Below are 12,877 nucleotides of genomic sequence, written 5' to 3' on the forward strand. Positions count from 1 at the left end.
TTCATGGAATATCTTTTTTTATCCTTTCATTTTCAATCTATTTGTGTTTTCGGATCTAAAGTGAGTTGTAAACAGTATATAGTTGGATCATGTATGTTTATCCATTCTGCCAATATCTGACTTTTGATTGGAGAGTTTAATCCATTTACATTTAAAGTAATTACTGATAAGAAGGAACTTACTTCTGTCACTGGTATTTGTTTTCTATGTGCCTTATAACTTCTTCATCTCTCATTTCCCACATTACTATCTTGTATTGTGTTTACTTGATTTTTTTACAGTGAAATATTTAAATTCCTTTCTCATTTCCTTTTGTGTATATTCTATAGCTATTTATTTTTGGTAGTTACTATGGAGATTACACTTAACATTCTAATGTTATAACAGATCTGTTCCCACCCTTTTTGTTGTTAATGTCACAAAATTACATCTTTATACATTGTGTGCCCCAAAACATCAACTATTAATTCTTTTAAATGCATTAGTTTCTTAAATTATGAAGAAAACAAAATTTGGAGTTGCAAACCAAAGCTACAATAATATTAGTTTTTAGACTAATTGTCTTTTAAAATGTATTAGTATCTTAAATCATAAAGAAAACAGAAAGTGGAGTTACTAACTATTGTTATAATACTAGCTTTTATAATTGCCCATGTAGTTACCTTTGTTGAGATCTTTATTTCTTCAAGTTATTGTCTAGTGTTCTTTCATTTCACCCTGTAGGATTCCCTCAAGTATTTCTTTTTTTTTTTTTTTAAAGATTTTATTGAGGAAGGGTAACACGACTTTATTGGGGAACAGTGTGCACTTCCAGGACTTTTTTCCAACTCAAGTTATTGTCCTTTCAATCCCAGCTGTGGAGGGTGCCGGTCAGCTTCAAGTTGTTGTCCCTTCAGTCTTAGTTGTGGAGGGCGCAGCTCAGCTCCAGGTCCAGTTGCTGTTGTTAGTTGCAGGGGACGCAGCCCACCATCCCATCCCTTGTGTGAGTTGAACTGGCAACCTTGTGGTTGAGAGGATGCGCTCCAACCAACTGAGCCTTGCTGGACTCGAGGAATTGAACTGGCAACCTTGTGAGCCCACTGGCCCATGTGGGAATTGAACCGGCAGCCTTCGGAGTTAGGAGCGTGGAGCTCTAACCGCCTGAGCCACCGGGCCGGCCCTCAAGTATTTCTTAAATTAAGACATGTCTTAATTTTGAAGGACAGGTTTGCTGGATTACAGGATTCTTGGTTGACAGTTCGTTTTTCTTTTAGCATTTTCAATATATTGGTCTAATGCCTTCTGGCCTCCAAAGTTTGTGATGAGAAATCTGCTTATATTCTTTTTGGGGATCCCTTGTATGTGACAAATTGCTTCTTTCTTGGTATTCTCAAAATTCTCCCTTTGTCTTTCAAAAGTTTGGTTATAATGTGTGTTGTGGGTCTCTTTTACTTCATCTTACTTGGACTTTGTTGAGCTTCTTGGATGTTCATATTCATATATTTCATCAAATTTGGGAAGTTTTCAGCAAATGGGACAGTATGACATTACAGACCAATTGAGTGGTAAAGGGCTGGTTTGACAAGGTTTCAACATGTGGGACTTGAAGGGAGGATATGATTTAGGATGGCATCAAGCTGGTAGTGAATTCTAGGCAGAAGTGAGAATGAAACTTGATAGGGAAGTAGTATTTATCATGTATGATGTGTCCGGCACATCAGCCATCTCATTTAATTACTCAAAATAGAATACTGAAATCTCAAAATAGAGGTAGATACTAGTATTCTCATTTTATGGATAAGAAAATCAATGTTAAGGAAGATTGAGAGATCCGTCCAAGCTCACATGGCTAATGAGTGGATCACATGGCTAGTTAATAACTGAAGGGGGAGTGGAAACTTAATTCATACTCTTTCCACTTTACCACCTTATCAAGAATAATAACATGAACAAAATTTGGAGGTGAGAATTGGTAAGTCCTTCTGGAGTCATCAAGTAAATAAGGTTGGCCGGATCAAAGGGCAAGTGTAAAAAAGCAGTAGGAGATAAAGGTAGGGATAACTTTGGGTCAAATTATAAAAATCTTCAAATATGAGGCTTAAAGTTTAGACTTTCTTTCACAGACAAGGAAAAAGTACTGGCAGTTGGGAGTAAAGAATTTTCAATTTCTTTCCAAAGGATGTCATATAAATATGAAATGACAGTAAAAAGTCAATTCCTTGAAATCATGGATGTCTTTTTGTACTAAATTAAAGTGTCAAGGGTCATATCTGTGTAGTCAGCAAGTTCAGTGATAACAGATTCCACTCACCAAGAGCCTTTCATCTTCTGTTTATCTCTTAAGAAAACCTAAATCCATTTTCTTTGTTTGAACACTTCATTTTTCTCCCCCAAATAACAACTTCTGTTTTATAGATTATTCTTGTTCTATTCTTCCTTTTGGCTTTATAAAACGAACATCTGGAATTTCCCTGGCCTATAATATTCTTGAAATAAAATTCTATTAAAAGATTTATTGTGGTTCAAAGGAAAATTTATTATTTTGTTTGGTATGCTTTTGAGTTGATGGAGCACTTATCATTGTCATATGTAAATTTAGCATTTCAATACTAATTTAAGCCCTTCAATTGGCAAATATAATCTTGTTGGGACAAATAAAATTCATCAGGCATTTATGCAGAAATACTTTCTTTACTGTAGTAGTGAATTGGATGGGTATTACTATCATTTTCAAGATGAACTATTGGGAAAACTATTAGTCCACCTAGAAATAAAAATTCCTTAAAAGTACCATCTGCCATTAAAATGCTTGAAATGCTTGCTCTTGAAATATCACAGAATTACATTTGGTTTCTGGAATTACCTAGTGTTTCAGGAGGAAGGCTTATTATTCTATGTTAAGTGTCTCACACAGAGCCTGGAACAGAGCAGGACCAAAATATTAATTCCCACCTTTTCCCTATGGGTGTGGAAGACTCACTTTAAGACCCAGATGTGTCCTAGCAGGTTATATTTTGGGGTAATTCTTTTTTATTTAAAAAAATTGAGACTTATATACCACATATCAGTGAAATCATATGGTTCTTTACTTTTTCTGTCCAAATATATGGTGATGGAAGGAGAACTGATTCTGGGTGGTGAACACCCAATGTGAGATATAGATGATGTATTATAAAATTGTGCACCTGAAATCTATGTAACTTTACTAACAATTGTCACTCCAATAAACTAATTTAAAAAAATTAAAAAATTGAGACACAATTTACATATAATAAAATGCGTAATTTGTAAGTTCATAGTTAGATTAGTTTTTTTCCTATTATATTCATCTATGTAACCACCACCCAGCACAAAATATGGAAATTTTCTTTTACCTCACTTTCTTATGTCTATCATCATAAATTAGTTTTGTCTATTCTAGGATTTTATAGAAATGGAATTGTACAATACGTACTCGTGTCCAATTCTTTTCACTCAATATAATGTCTGTAAGATTCATCCACGTTATGAATGCTGTATAGTATTTTATTGTAAAGATGTAGCTCAATTTATCTATTCTCCTGTCAATGGACATACGGCTGTTTCCAGCTTGGAGCTATTATAATTGAAGCTGTTATGATCATTCTTATACAAATCTTTCTGGGAACATATGTTTTTCTTTCTCTTGAATAAATATCTGGTAGTGGAATTGCTGAGTCACAAGATAGATGTGTGTTAAACCTTACTGAAACTGTCAGTTTTCCAAAGTGGTTTATCATTCTACAATTCCGCTAGCAAATTATGAGCGTTCCAATTGCTCGACAGCCTTGTCAACGTTTAGCTTTGTCAATCATTTTCATTTTAGCCATTCTAGTGGGTTCTAGTAAATTTTGACACAAAAGACATCTATGCCTATGTGCAGTGATCTATGCCTATGTGGGGTGAGCAAAAATATCATGTTTTCCAGCTGGTATCCTAATGTCTCTAAAAGAAGGAACTGTCTTTGTTTTGGAAAGGCTTTTGGTAAGCTGATTTGGGTGCTTTGCTGATGGTTTTGTTAGAATAAATTTCAAGAAATGGAATCTTTGGATGAAAGGTGATGCATAGTTTTAAGGTTTTTGATACGCCATTGCCAAATAGCAGAAAGGTTATTCTAGTTCCCATCAGAAGTGTGTCTCATTTCGTGTTCTTACTAATAATGGGTGTTACCATTAAAAAATGTTTTTTGAGAGTTCCATACTTCTAAACACGTGTCAGCTAAAAGAAACAAAAATAAGATATTTTTATGAAACAATAGTGATAAATATGAAAAAGGAACAAATTCTTCATTATTCACAGTATTGAAATGTCATTCTTTTATGCCTATGGACAGTTCTTCCAAGGGCTTAAATTTTGGAATTCAGTGAATCATGTACATTCCTTGGCTTTAAGATAACTTTTGATTATATTTTATAAATCTATTTTGATAAGCAAATCATCAAACCCATTGATGCAGACTTAAATAGCTAGACGAAGTAGTCAACAACTTTGTCCATTTGTGGACTTTCCTAATGTTACTGCATTTATAATTAAATTTTTAAAAATATAATTAGACAGTAGCCTATCTCCAAGTTCACTGGAGATCTTAAAGCTGCTTTCAAAGACCTTTCAGTTACTGAAAAAGTGGTCATCTTTTGCTTAGTTTGGCTGGCCGAAAAATTTTGGCTAGCCGCCACAGGAAATATTCATTGTGGAAAGGATCTAAAGGAAGAAAGGAAAAGAAGTTACAGTTAATCATGGAGTACATGAGTCAGCTTCACTTTAAATTTTTACTCTAAAGTGGAGACTTCAAAAAACATGGGAAGCCCTAGGGATGGGAAAAGAAAAAGCTATCAGGAGTTGGAATAATTTTCTTCAAAGAAAAGAATTCTTTTCTATATGAACTGCCACTGAATGTTGAAAACAGTATGCATTTGAGAATGCTCTTCACTCTGGATGCTCTTCTGGATTAAAAAAAAAAATAGGTGTGCATCTGGAGCAGCTTGGACAGCTTCCGATTTTGATATTCAGACAGACTATAGAAAAATAACTCAGATGCAATATGTCACTATTTCTCCTGAGATTATGGAAGTCGTGTAAGAGAGAATGATTTGCTTTCATTTGACACTACATATGAGTATGTTAGTGGTTGGGGCATCAAAATGGGATTTAGGATTCCTTTCTCTGGTTTGCTATTAGTTTTTGGAGGGTGGCCTTAGGCAACTAATTTTGCCCTTTTTCAGGTTCTGTAAAATGCTAAAACACAAATAATTAAGAGATGCCAAGAAGATTTTTACCAATACCTTACTGGCAGAGGACATATATGATGCACCAAATAGTTGAAACTTTGCTTATTGAAAACATATGATGATGACTCTCAAACTGAGAAAATAATTGCTTTTATATTTGAACAAGCTTTCTACTATACCTGGGCTAAAGTAATTTAATACAATTTCTTAAGACTATAAAAGCTACTGTATTTATTGAATAGCTTTCTGACATCTATTTTTAACATATGATGAGTGCTATACTTGGCAAGCCCTCAGACGTTTCCCCAGTGAATGGTCTGCCAGAGTAATTTAAGTGTAAATATTTTGAGGTATTATCACCCTCAGAAGGTTTTTATTAACCAGGTGCTTATGTATAGTGCTAGTTTAAGGCCCTCTGAATGTTGCTTTAGACTTCATAATTAGGACCCAATTATAATGCTCTAGCGGAATAGAACCAAAATTTACCTTGCAGGGAAATTAGGCCACGGCACACTTTCTCCATGTGGTTATTGTATTCAAAGGACATGGTTCAACTCAAAGTAGAATCCCATAGTTTGGCAGAAATGGTGTTAATTATAGGCTAGGCATTGTGCTAGTTGCTTCCCATTCATTATCTCATCTAACATGTACAATACCCTGCAAGGTAGGTGATATTATTCTCATTTGACACATGAGGAAACTGATGCCACAAAGAAGGCAAGTAGTTGATTGATTCAAGATCCCATAAGTGCTGGAGCAGAGATATGAATCCCTGTACTCCAGACCCCACACTCTTAGCTGTGTCCCATGCTGCTCCCTAGTGTGCTCTGATACACACCAATGCACACACAGTCCTCTGTATCACAGTGAACTAGTTGTCCTGCTTTTAAAACCAGAAATGTTATCCTTCATCTGCTGATGTACCCTCATCCTTGCCAATGACATGAGCCAACTGCCAAGAATGAGCAAAAACCTAACCAGGGTGTGATTCGTGACTGGGATATTTCCTATTAGGCACCATGGAAGACAAAATAGTGGCTTCCTCAAAGATGTCCATGTTTTAATTCCTGGAACCTGTGAATATGCTGCATTATATGGCAAAGACGAATTAAGGTTGAGATGGAATTAAAGCTGCTAATCAGCTGACCTTAAAATGGGGAGCTTGTCCTGGATTATCCAGGTGGGGCCCAATGTAATCAGAAGGATCCGGTGGAAGAGAGAGAGTGAGGAGAGTTCAGAGAGATGTGATGTGAGAAAGACTGATGGCCATTGCTAGCTTTGAAGATGGAGGAAGGGGCATGAGCCAAGGAATGCTGGCAGACTGAAAGAGTTAAAAAAAAAAAAGTGCAAGGAAAAGGATTCTCTCTAGAGCTTCCAGAAGGAACAGTAGTCTAAATTTTCTCTTGAACAGAGAATGTAGCAAAATTCCAGTTAACAGAAGGCCCTGATCAGTTTCACGCTAGTGAGTTGAAACTTCAATGTGTGTCACACTATAGACAGGTCAAACTGCATGAATGTGAAGTTAAGGAATATAAAATTTTATGAGAGAGGACATTTATGTTGTTGAGGTAGGTAAGAATTTAATTTTAATTCTTGTCTCCTTTCCTTCAAAGAAAAAAAAAGAAAGAAAGAATAATTTCCAGCCTAAGGAAAGGTTGTTTTTCCCTTCTTTTCTTAAACCTCTCCTTCCTGCTCTCATCTGGGAAACTCCTCTCGGATTGGCAGCATGTTTAGTCCAAGAGGCCGCCAGGCCAGTGCTCTCTGCACCGCCCAGCGTCAGCCTGCTACTTCCAATTAGCTTCAGCTGGGTAACTTCCTATTTGGGTCAACTCCCTTCTGAAATGGGTGACAGAAGTAGACACTGCTGGAATACTGTCATCCACTTGAACTTGATTATAGAGTAACATTTCCATTCATGTTTGGCAATAGTTCTTTTATTGTAATGCTAGAATGTTATTTTGACAAATGTTTCATTTCTACTAAATGCCCCATTTTTAGACTCTTTGGCCTTGGGCCCTAACTTTTGTTCTGAATGTTTGTGAAAATCTGTTTTCTTAAAATGTTTAAACTTTTTTATCATGGAAAACATCAACCATTTATAAAAGTAGACAGAATAGTCTAATGAACCCCTTTGCTCGCTGCATTGGCTCCAGCAATTAAGGACACCTGGCCAATTTTGTTTCATACTCTACTTCCATCTACTTCTTCTTCGCCTAAATTTTCTGAAGCAAATCTCCAATAAAATATTGCTTCATCCATAAATATTCCAGTATGTATCTCAGAAAGATAAGGGCTCTTTCTAAAAAATATAATCATGATACCATTATCACTTCTTAAAAATGTTTAACATGAATTCCTTATCAAATGTCCAGTCAATATTCAAGGAAATAGTTTTTAAAAATTTATCTTACCCTCAAATATTTTGAGTGGCTTTTTATTTTAATTTCCTCCCTGAGGCAGGCTATGATGAAAGTGCTAAATGCAGAACTAACATGTATTCACACACACCATCTTAAACACTTCCCCCCCCACACACACACACACAAATAAGCACTACTATACTCCAAAGACCAGCTAACCTTGCTCACTTCCAGAACTAGGATCCCAAAGCAGGCAAAGTAGGTGGTGGTGGTAGGGGTGGGGGAATGTGGCCATTATATCTTCCTTTAACTCTGATCAGCTATATGCAGATCAAGTGTTGAGGATCCCTTTTGCTTCCTTCTTGACTTTCTTCATTTTATACCTGGAAAGTTCTATGGAGTCTTTGTAGAATTCCTTCCTACTCATATGCTAGCTTCTCTCATAAAACTGAAAACATATTTCCAACATTTTGAAAACCTCTATTGTCCATCCCTGAAGATAAATGACACACTGTCACTTGCTCAAGCAGAGGTATGAACAAGGTTGTATGGGGTGAGACTTAGTCTATCAGTCTGTTTCTAAGGCGTTTGCTTTCAGTGTTTAAGAAATGTGTGCGGTGTCTCAGGAAAACAATGATTTTCTCATAAATGGAAACAATAATGATCCAAATTTCCTTTGTTTAAAAATGTTCATCTCTTTTGCTGAAGAGAGCCTGTTCTTTCCATTCAGGCCAGCCTAGTGGATGCCTACATCTGTCCTGCTTTTGTAGGGCTAGGGCTGGAGTTGGTAATGGGAAGGCAGGAAAGGGGTTTGTGTGTGTATGTGTGTCTGGCACTACCCAGACTTTTGCTTTAATCCTGTCATGGTTCATGCTTTAAAAAAAGAATCAAACAGCTTTATCAGGAAATAATGTACATACCATACAATTCACCTACTTAAAGGATACAATTAAATTTGGGGGGGGGTATATTCACAGAATTGTGCTCCATCACCACAATATAATTTTAGGACATTTTTATCCCCTCCAAAAGAAACTACTGTAGGGGAGGAAAAATTTTTCCTCTACCCTTATAGGTTCTTTTGGCTGGTCTATTCATTAAATTGGCATAAATCAATTAATAGGAGAAAATAATTTAATTATGTATGTATGGGAGCCCCACAAAGACAATGAGACCCAAGGACAAATCAAGCAGTTGAGGTTTATGTGCCATCCTGAGCTAAGGAATGGAATAGGATCCTGGGGCTTCAAAGGGGAGGAGGGTAATTCACAGGATGACGAGAGCAGATATTTGGTAATTAGATGTTTGTCCTGCCATACAGATTGGTATTTTATATATATATATAGGTATTATATATATATATACACATATAAAACAGTTATCTCTAGTAATAGCTCTCTTTTTGGGCCAGGCCCTCTATCTAAATTCTTTTACAGAGTTAAGGGAGCGGTAAAAGCTTTTCTTGAGTGTGCTGGGTCTTCATTGCCTTCAGCTCAAAATCATCCACAGGCCAAAGTGACACATTGTGGGGTGGCTCGTTCTGAACCCCTTCACTACTCATTCATTAGTGGTCACTCCCCATCTCCCCCATCACCCACCCCATGGTCTACGCAAGCAAGTAGTCTTTCTGTCTGTATGGATTTGCCCATTCTGGACATTTATTTCATGATTGATGCTTTTAAAAAAATTTTTATGGTTTAACTTTTAAGTGCTTTTTGGAAATTGGGGGCTTAGACTTTCCATTGATGGTTAACATACAGCCTTTACCACCCAAAATCTAAACTGAAAGCATGAAAAGGAAACTCAGAAAGGGTAATACTAATTGTATTTCCAGGGGAAAATAGAAAATAGAAGCTGTTAGATTTTTTTTTTCCCCTTCAGTGTAGTCTTAACAAATTTCTAACTAAACGTGGAATCAATGTAAAATGTTCTCACATAGATTTAGGTTTGCATAAAAGGTTCTGCCTTCAGCTCTCCCAAATTAGGTAGTGTTATCCAGGGATTTCATGAAATTCAAACATAACAAGAAGACAAATGAAACAATATTCTCATGCAAGAATATGAGTCTTTTTAAACATCTGAAAGAATGGATTAATAATAATAATAATAATATTAGATAACCAAGCATAATGTAAAAACAGGCCAAAAGATAATCATTTGAAAGTGGATGGAAACAAACATTAACCACAGATAAAGGTTCTGCTGACGTGCGTGCACACGTGTGTGTGTTTAATTTCCCCGTTTTTGTAAAAACCATGTCTTGAATCTCTTTCTATTTATTCACTGCTGCTTTCCCCTCTAATATTTTTGTTCAGTTCCCCAGAATATTCAACAAGGGAAGCATACAAATTAAAATGTCAGTACCTTTAAAGAGTTTTGAAGTGTTTACCATTTTTCAAAAGACCTGAAAACAAAAGCTCAGAACCATAGATAAGTATCTTAGAATAATTTCCAAAAACATACACGTAATTGGTCTTACTAAAATGGATTCCACACCAGAGTTCATCAACATATTGTGACTTAGCTACATATTTTCTGAAAAGGACGCAGGATGATGCCTCACTCTTGGCTATATTTATAAAAATCACTTGGAGGGTTTGGAGTATCAATCTTTGCACTTTGAGATGTAAAGAGCAAAACAAAAATAAAACCCCAAACACCTCACCATTATTTGTTTTAAATGACTTTAGCCAACTTAACACTTTGGAACTTAATTTTTTGGGTTTGAGTTGGTCACTAAAACAACACCCATTGAGAATGCTAATACAAACCTTAGATAAATAAAGACTGTTAAGAGATAAAATTTGCAGTCCCATGTTTTGTTCCATTGCTTAGTTTAAATTGAAAATGGTGTTGGGTTATTATTTTTTTTTCTCCTGAAGAAAGAAAACTTTTTTCTGTTCCTGGGCTTCATGGTTATTTCCTCTCTTCCACTGTTGGAGCCTGACAGAGCCAAGCCTTACATCAGAGGCGTCTGTTTGCACTAGGAAACTTTTGGTAAAATACGGGACTGGGCCTATAAGATTGTTGCAAGGGGCTTTGAGTTACTCAGTAAGTTTTAAAAGGCGATATTTTGAACATTTGGAGGAGAACTGTTGGTGAGTGTGCTCTGTCCGGGAAGGGAAGTGAGTTGAGGAAGGGTTCTGTCTGCCAGGGGAAGAAAGATGGAGAGACAGAAGCTCAAGTTCACAGACCATCAGAGGCTTTGTGTGGCCACACTCCAGGCTCTTTGGGCCCTTTTAATTCTGGTTAATTAGCAGCACAAATATCCCCCATTGTTAGGGAGAGGCAGCTGTATTTCTAATACAAATTGTCATGTTAGGGAACATGGAACAGATAAAAGATTTCAAGGGGCAGTCCTTTATTGATACAAAAACTTCTAACTCTTGCCGTCCCAAATCACTGTAGGACATAGTTCTAGGACCCCCTACTGAACTAGGGAGAACACTCCTCTTCCTACAGCAACATTCATCTTTCAATATACAGAGGACCCTTTGTGGGGCTGCTTTTGTATGACATTAGTGGATTGTCATGCAGGGTGTCATGCAGAGTCTCTAGTCCCGCTCCCCACATAAGATCACAGGATATGTGAGGCCAAAAAGAAACACTCACGGAGCCACAGATAGGGGAGTCACACCACTATATTCTCACTGGCAGCTGGGTTGGAGACACAGGAAGCAGGAGCCACACTGTCCGCAACCCGCCATCCTAACTGCAATCCGCGCTTGCCAGCCACCATCTTCTTGCTAGCCCCCCATTTTGCTGCTAGCGTAACCATAGCAGTTATATTAGTGGCCAATGGCTCACTGGTTACAGCTGGCGGCCAACTAGCCACAGCTGATGGCCATCCAATCACAGTTGATGGCCATTTACTACCTGAGCCGGCACCTTTCCACGTGAGGCCGAGAGCCTGGAAACTGCTCTCTGGGGCTCTGTCCCCACATGTACAATTTTCAACTGCTTCACTAGTGAGACACAGTAAGAGAAATCTTAGACTCCATTACCCTGAATGAGGGATTATACTGATCTCTCATGTGATACAGTCAAAAAAGTCAATGCCAAATTGTCCTGGGGAGATATGTTTGCTGTTGTAAACCCCAGAAGCAGAGCCTTTACAGCCATAATTCCTTCATTTATTCAACAAATATTTATTGAGCTCTTTTCTTGTGCCAGGAGCTATTCTGGGTGCTCAAAATACAGAAATGAACAACACTGACAAAAACCTACCTTCATGGAGCTCCTATTCTAAAGAGGACAGAGGATATAGATAGTAAATGTTAATGGCTGTCCAGGAAAAATCCATTTTTCATCTCTTCTTTGAAAAGTGGGTACTTGGCTAAACTACATTTCCCAGCCTCCCTTACAATCAGGTATGGTCATGTGACTATGTTCTCACTGGCAGTGACTTACTCTACTTTCTAGCTTGGGCTTTTAGACTTAGTTTGTGCTTCTTTAAGTTCTCCTTCCCTTGTCTGCCAGCTGGAACCTGGACCTAGTAGTGACCGAGCTTCAACCATGCATATGAGAACAGTGCCTCGGAGGTGGCAGAGCAATACAGTGGAAGGACTCCAGATCTCTCAATGTCTGAAGCAGAGATACCCCATGGTCTAGCTCAGGGGTGTCCAAACTGCAGCCCGCGGGCCAACTGCAGCCTGCAATCCATTGTTAATTGGCCCGCAGCAAATTCCAAAAATATATTTAGTTTACTTAAATAAACCAGGCGAGGCAATACGTACTTCACCTCGAGTGAGTGGCCCGGCTGTTTGTGTATTTTACCACATATGGCCCTTGGTGAAGAACGTTGAAAAAAGTTTGGACACCCCTGCTCTAGACTGTCTACTTCAATATTCGTCAAGCCATGGTATTCTTGTTTTATAGCTATTTGGCAATACCATAATTAATATAATAAACAAATCAATATGTAAAACATGATACGTCAGATGGGATAAATGCAATGGAGAAAAATAAAAGAATAGTGAGAATGAAGAGTACCAAGATGGAGGAGGAGTTTTAAATATGGAAATTGAAGGACTCACTGAAATGACATTTGAGGAAAGGTGTGAAAAGGCTGAGAGAATCAAGCAGTAGAGATATCTGAGGGAGGGTGCAAAAGCCCTGAGGTGGGAATATGCCTAACATATTTGAGAAATAAAAGGTTAGTGAGCTGGAGCAGAGTAAGTGAGGAGAGACTGGCAAGAGATGGAGTCATAAAGGTGGTGAAGGGAAGAGGACAAAGAAGTAGATCACAGATGGCATTTGGTGGGCCCTTAGGAGGACTTTGCCTTTTAATCT

This window comes from Rhinolophus ferrumequinum, chromosome X (assembly GCF_004115265.2).
Source record: "Rhinolophus ferrumequinum isolate MPI-CBG mRhiFer1 chromosome X, mRhiFer1_v1.p, whole genome shotgun sequence".
Taxonomy (NCBI): domain Eukaryota; kingdom Metazoa; phylum Chordata; class Mammalia; order Chiroptera; family Rhinolophidae; genus Rhinolophus; species Rhinolophus ferrumequinum.